The following is a 7539-nucleotide window of genomic DNA, read 5'->3' on the forward strand; positions in this document are numbered from 1 at the left end:
TTCTCCTTACGCGCGCTTATTTGCAGTGTTTTTACTTCTGACGCATCCGGGGTCTGATGCACTTGCTCCACAATTTGCCTTACTAGGGGACTTGTGACCCTGACTGAAACCTCATATTCTTTGGGTGAGGCTCTGGCTGGATCTATAAGCCCAAGCCCTCCCAAGCGCACAGGAAGCGCAAGGAGTCCGCACTCGGTTTCAGTTGTTGCGTGGTTCGTAATAGCTGGTATGAGGACTTTGCTTATCGCACGCTCCAAAGGACCTAAGAAGTCGGTAATATAGGGCAGTGTCCTTAAGAAATACGTCCATCGGTGCCGTAGCCCAAACGTGAACGCTGCATAGCTCGCCTGAGGTTGTGATAAGGCGAACTCTGCAAGTTTGGTGACCTGGTTTACCCAGTCTTCTACCTTCTCGCCCACGTACCCTTCCAGAAATGACCTCGATCCAAGAGCTGCACCTAGGTGCTTATGGCCTTCAGAGGTGATGTTAATCGCTGTGTCACCAAATACCTGCATAGCAGCGTGTTCTTTATCAAGTTTAATGATCAACCAGCACTTTTTTGCATTGGGGAAGTACCCTAACGCCGGACCACTCTCTGATAGCTCGTCCCACCATTTCCGCACATCTTTCAGGGAACCACTTCCCGTTGCATCGTCAGCAAACCCAGATTGTTTAGCTGCGCCTGAGACGTGTAGACGCGTTATCAGTGGCTGGAGACTAATGGCGTACATGCTCATAGCGAGAGGGTCCCCCTGTGTGGTGCCTTCCGCTGATTTAAGTTCTTGGCCGCCTATAATAAAGAGCCTTGCAGGCTGTCTGTAGGTGTTAATCGCATAAGTAGCTATGGTTGGACATAGCACTCTTGTATTGTGCAACGCAGCAGCTCTGTTCAGGGCATTAAAAGCATTTGAGGCGTCAACAAGAAGAACAGCGTCCGTGTCATCAGCGTCGAAAATATTGCGCATTGCATGAATGGCAGACTCACTCCCACTTTTATGGCCTGCGAATGCCTGCAGCGAGCCACTTGCCTCAACAACATCTGGTTTTGTTACTCTCATCACGCACTTCGCAATTATTATTATTATAATTATTATTGTTATTGTTATTGTTAATTATTGTTTACCTAAACTGTTGATAAATGGAGTTCTTGTCCCGTGTGTGGAAATGGGTGAATCATTTCGTTACTTAGGACGCTACTTTCACTTCAACATGTCTAACAACCAACACATGTCAGAATTGTTCTCTCTTGTACAGGACTTGATGTGTGAAATTGATGAGAAACCACTGCATCCCAAAAACAAACTTCTGCTGTACAGCCGCTATGTCCTATCTAAACTGTCCTGGCATTTTACTGTAGCTGACATATCAAAAACCTGGATAATAGCAAATCTTGATTCTATAGTGAACGGCTATATTCGAAAATGGCTTGAAATCCGATATCTGGTACACTGAGTAATGTTATTCTAGAACGCAATAAATGTGGCCTTAATATTTGTCCTCCTTCAGTTAAATTCACTCATTGCAAAAGAGTTCTCCTCAATCCCTTAAAAGAGTCACGGAATGACTCCCTTAAAGATCTATGGAAGTCGTCAAGTAGTCACACAAATATTCAATACGATGTGTTCAAATCCACCAAGGAAGTTCTTAAAGACTTTCGTTCTAATCAAGAAGACAAACTGCAACACCACTTAACATCTCAAGGTTTCTTTTTTACAAATGTTATCAAGCACTCATTGTCATCTGTTAACGATATGTGGTCGTCTGCCCAGTCTCATCTACCCAAGAACATCTACAATTTTACCGTTCGCTACGTCAACAATTCCCTTCCTACACGTACGAATATGACAAGATGGGGATTATCACAAAGTCCTGATTGCTCCTTTTGCCTTAACCCTGAGTCACTCCTGCACATTGTCGCTCGTTGTCAACATTACCTTGATCGCTTCACCTGGAGACACGACTCAATTCTCAACTTGATTGCCAACTCACTTCAACCTGTAATTAATGATCGCTCTTCACTCTATGCTGATGTCAATGGCTTTCCGAGTCCTTCAATTATAACTGGTGAAAATTATCGTCCAGATCTTCTTTTCCTAATACAGTCCAAGTGCCTATATATTCTAGAACTAACGGTTGGTTTCGAATCTAACCTTAAAAACAATGCAGTAGGCAAAAAAGAAAAATACATGAACGTGGTCAAAGACATGAGAAGTAACTACAGATGTGTTAAATTTGTAAACCTTTCCATGAGCTCCCTTGGTGTTTTCTCCAACGAATGCTCTACGTTCTTAGAAATGATGAATGACATTGGCATTGACAAAACGCAATAACACTATATAATCAAAAAAATGATAAGTCTAGCCATTAGAGCAACATATTTTATATTCTGTCGTAGAAATAAGACTTGGGATAGCCCAGACTTAATAAAACTGTAGTATATACATATATATATTTTTTCTATTAATTTGTAAATACAGTGTACAAGTATATCACTCAATTTCAAGTAGCCAGTTGTTAATTGCCTATACTTAGAGAGATTTACAACTGTATTCGAAGACAAATAAAGTTGCCATTATTATTATTTTTTTCAGTTGATAAACGTATGGATGCTAAAATAGAACAAAATAGGGCGCACAGCTTAAACTCTGCAGTCTGAACCGAAATTTATTGAATTAAATAACGTACGATAAAAGATATAAATCTAATAAACAATCTAAAGTTCTCGGATACTAAAGCTATATTGACCTCCTATGCTATTCCCACGGGGAAAGTCAGGTAACGGTGGCTTTAGAATTTTTCACTACGTTGAGAGAACTCGAGATGGTAGCCCTCTGCATCCTTCTCAATACTTCATATCCCCGGCTGCCAAAGAGCTTCCTCGTTGTTACGTCTAGATCCCTTGACCCATACCGTTATCACGTCAATGATGATGTTACATTGTTCAATGTCATACCCAGTGTACGGCTTTTTCAGTTCGAATCGCAAAGGCCCGTACTTAGCCGTCTTCTCCTCGGACTTTTCCCAATTCTGTATCCAAGGACAGGACATCTCTACAGCCCACACATTCTTAGACTTGCGCTCCACAAATCGAGCGTCCCCCATAAGAGCGGGTCATAATAAATTACTAAGGGTTCTCAGGGTTCATTCCCTGCTGCTGACATGTCTAGCACTCTCGTCAGTATCCTAGCAATGCTGTGTAGTGTTGTCCTCTGCACAAATGCCGGTTTTTACTTTAATTCCTAGCCTGTCTATCCAAATTACCTAAATCTTTTGTGACAAAGCCAAGAGCACCCACCACAACAAGACGGACAAGCACCTTTCTCTTATTGTTATTATCCTCCTTTCCCACGATAATCTTACACTGCTATTTCCTCCATAGGAGAGGGTCATAACAAATGACTAAGGGCCGGTACCCTGGGTTCACTCCCCAATGTTGTCATGTCTAACACTCTCGTCAGTATCCAATGCCTAGAAGTGTTGTCTTCTGCAGAAATGCCGTGCTTACTGTAATACCTAGCCGGTCTATCCATTTACCTAAATCTTTTGTGACACAGCCAAGCACACCCACCACAACAGGAATGACAAGCACCTTTCTCATGTCCTACAATCTTCTAAACTCCCGTTCCAGATCTTGATATTTTAAAAAATAGTTCTTGTGCTCTTTTATCATCAATGATGGAATCACCAGGGACGGCAATATCAATGATCTTACAGACCTTTTCTTTCTTCTCAATCGCTACAATGTCTGGTCTATGTGGTCAAACTGGATTGCTACATCCCATAAAATCTTTACTTAGTTATTTCAAGAACTCTCTCCAGTTCTTGGTCATAGCACGTATCATTTCCTTTTAGATTATACTTGGCACACAGCTTTCAATGGATAATTTTTGCAATTATCATTATTATTGTTATTATTATCATCATCATCATCATTATCGTCATCATCATCGTCCTCATCCTCGTCGGCGTCGTTTTCGTCTTCGTCGTCGTCGTCCCTGATAAGTGTTTCCTAATAATCCAGTAGGACTGGGTCCAAACCATGTTCACAAAGCACCTCGGGGTGGGGTAGCTCTATTGCATCGATATATTACCTTCTTTAGAATATGCAATGAACCTAATAAAGTGATCTTTTGCAACTCCATGATGGCTATTGAGCCAGAGATTTTTGCAGTGTACTTTTCCTCTCCTTTTTTTACAGTTCCGAGTGATTATAACTGGGATTGTTTCAGTTTTCCATTGCCACTTTCAGCTTGTGTCAATCTCTAGGTCCTTGTTTTTCGACCTTTTTAAATGAACGTCAATGATGTGCCCTGATGGTATTGCCATATTGGTAAATAAACAGCTCCTTGTTTTGTGGTCTTTAATCACCAAATCTGTTCTGTTAGTTTAGATATCTCTGTCTGTATGAATGGGCATATCCCGCAGTATCGTGACATCGCCATCCTCAGTGTTTCTGGTTTGTGGTCATACTATTTTGTTGTTACAGCTTTTCTAGTGTATGAGCAGTTCCAAGGAGAACGATCTCCTGAATCTCTTCCATTCAGATGGTCCCATATTTTCTCAACTTTTACTGGTATCGGTTTGTCCCAGAATATAGGGGCTACTTCGTTTTTGGTCACTGTTAGTTGTAAATGTGTGCAATATTTGATTTGCACCTTGATGTTGTAGTGCTTTCAGATCACCCGATGGAGATACAGACCACTTTCATAAATGGAGACTACCTCCCCTCATTTTGAAACAAATATCCTTTGAAATTTGCTCGTCGTAGCGAGGCTAGAAAGGCTAATTAACATTAAAACAGAAGAAAATTTTATGTGGTCTGCATTATGAAAGAGGTCGCCGTATTATTTGTTGTGCTTTTGTATGTACTCTATGTTGGCGAGTTTCGCAGATCCTGAGACAATGGGCAGTCCACGTTCTCTTGATACGGATTCCAGATACTTCACGTTGTATTAGTGCCGTCTTTCAGCATCTTATTTCGCTAATAATTTGTATGAAGGTATTGATCGTAAGAGCAATGATTATGGTAATGATGATACCTTTATTATTATCATCATCATCATTATCATCATCATCATTATTATTATTATTATTATTACTATTATTATTATTATTATTATTATTATTATTATTATTATTATCAATAGTAGTTATTTAGAAGTAGCAGTATGTTTTTATGTTGCTTTGTTCTCTCATTACGTATATTACTCTATACGAAAGGGTACATATACCATGATATATTTTGTATGCTCCACAGGTGGTTATTACTCAGACACTATGGCTTTTGTCAGCGGCAGTTGCCGGAGGTGTCCTAATGGCACTTTCGTCCACAAAAATAAAGCACCTGGAAAAAGTGTTTTTGAATGCAAGTCTTGTCCTGACGGTAAGATACTAGAATATAATTACACGTAAACTAACTCCTGCAATGTAGGCAAAAGTGAACAATGCAAAATCCTTTTAATTTAGCATGAGGAAACTTCCAGTTACAGAACAGGTATAGTTAAGAAGCTTTTGTCAATTATAGCACTTTTATCAAATTAACATCACTATGGTAATGGTAATGAATTTATATAGCGCATTTTCTATTAACATATTCAAATGCGCTTTACAAGCAAGTGATCGATGGGTGAGATCGGACATCAGCATATACAAATTAAAGAAGAGCTTTTTTCGTCAAACGTTGACATTTTAATTTCCTCTCACGAAAGGTGCTTACTAGTTCATCGCTCAAGATTCAAGGACGTGAAAAGAAAAAGTGAAATTAGACGTATCTTTGAATAAGCCTATGTACCTAAAAAATCTACGCAATGGTGTATTACAACCAACACGCACCGGTGGCTCAGTTGCTTGAGCACCGGGCTGCTGAGCGGGAGGACGTGAGTTCGACTCCGGCCGGACCAACACTCAGGGTTATAGAAAGTGCTGCCTTTGTAATTACATCTGCAAATGGTTAGAGTCTCTAGTCTTCTCGGATATGGACGATAAGCCGGAGGTCCCGTCTCACAACACTTCAATGTTCATAATCCTGTGGGACGTAAAAGAACCCGCACACTAGTCGACCAGAGTAGGGCATGTAGTTCCCGGTGTGGTGGGCTGGTCTTTCTGGTCGGGAGAGGGTAGGATGGAGCACCTCGCATAGGATCTCGAGTCCTGTTCGTGCGCCGGGCCTCTGGGCAGGGTGGCCCAGTAGAAGAGACAAGCCAGATGTCTCGTAAAACCAAAAAAAACAAACACCAACATTCGTATGAATTTGGCATTACTAATAACTCTTAAACTCTTAGAGTTAAAAACCTTCTGAAGACATCAAAGGATGCATATGTTACTCAAGGCTAAGCACAAGCTGTAATATGGAGCGAAGGGTTCTAATGTAAGCTTTTTTCTTAACAAGAGAAAATGGGATTGACGCAAAGGTTGTGGTTAGAAGGCTGGTCACCGGCAAGGACCAAAAAATTTCGTCTACGTTTAATTTAATCCACTAATGATAGGTTCTTATATATGTTTTTCATTATTTCCATTTCACTTTTAATTGTCTTTCCGTTGTTTTGTATATAGTTGTTTGGCTTTCCCATCCCTCCGCATTAGTATGTACTCCCCAGCTAGTGGGGTTTTTTATGTTTTGCTGTGTTTTGCGCTGTATCTCTGTTTGTGGTTATTTTTTCATGTTTTAGTGTCTGTTTTTCTGGCTAGCGTTCTCATTCTTATTCACGTCTGTAGGATGCTTCGTTTTTTCTTTGCATATGAAATCCACTTTGGCACACCTTTCCTTTAACGACTTACTCAACGCATGAATTAATAATTTGTTCTTTGAATGTAAGGGATATTTCTAAAACGCTGAAAAGGCGTGAAATCTTTCGATGGTTAAAAATGAATACATACGCAATTAGCCTTTTACAAGAGGTTCATTATACTAATTTAATGATACCCTGCGAGCAGAGGCCCTTCGATCTTCCTAGATAAGTCGGGAAGAGGAAGGGACCTCTGCCAGCCGGCTCGACATTTCGTGTTGAGCATGCGTTAAAAATTCAAACGTAACGTATTCGGGAGTCAGTCACGCCTGACTAGTAACCGCAAAACCACAAAACCAAAACAAACAGTAACGGATATTTTCGAACAACTCTGGCAAACACACGACAACCAAGGAATCATTTCCTCAAGATAGTTCAAGTTTTTAAATTGCCATTTTAATTTTTACTGAAAAAATTAATAGGTTTCTCAATTCTGGTAAACTAGCTTCTGTAACCGACATACGGAAAAATTCTCATGGGAATTTAGACAGTTTAAAAATTGTCACGCTGTTGTAAATTTAAAAAATATTGATGACGCGTGGCGATTGATCATGCGCACAAATAAAAAAAACAGGTTTGGCAAGTTGAAACTGGACTGACTCATCCATTTCTTTGGATGAGCGGCAAATCAAAGAAAGTCGAGCCGGCTGGCAGAGGTCCCTTCCTCTTCCCGACTTATCTAGGAAGATCGAAGGGCCTCTGCTCGCAGGGTAAATTAATGATAGACTGGGATAACTTTCCCAAAAGTGAATTT

The sequence above is a fragment of the Montipora capricornis genome, chromosome 5, assembly GCF_036669925.1.
Source record: "Montipora capricornis isolate CH-2021 chromosome 5, ASM3666992v2, whole genome shotgun sequence".
NCBI lineage: Eukaryota > Metazoa > Cnidaria > Anthozoa > Scleractinia > Acroporidae > Montipora > Montipora capricornis.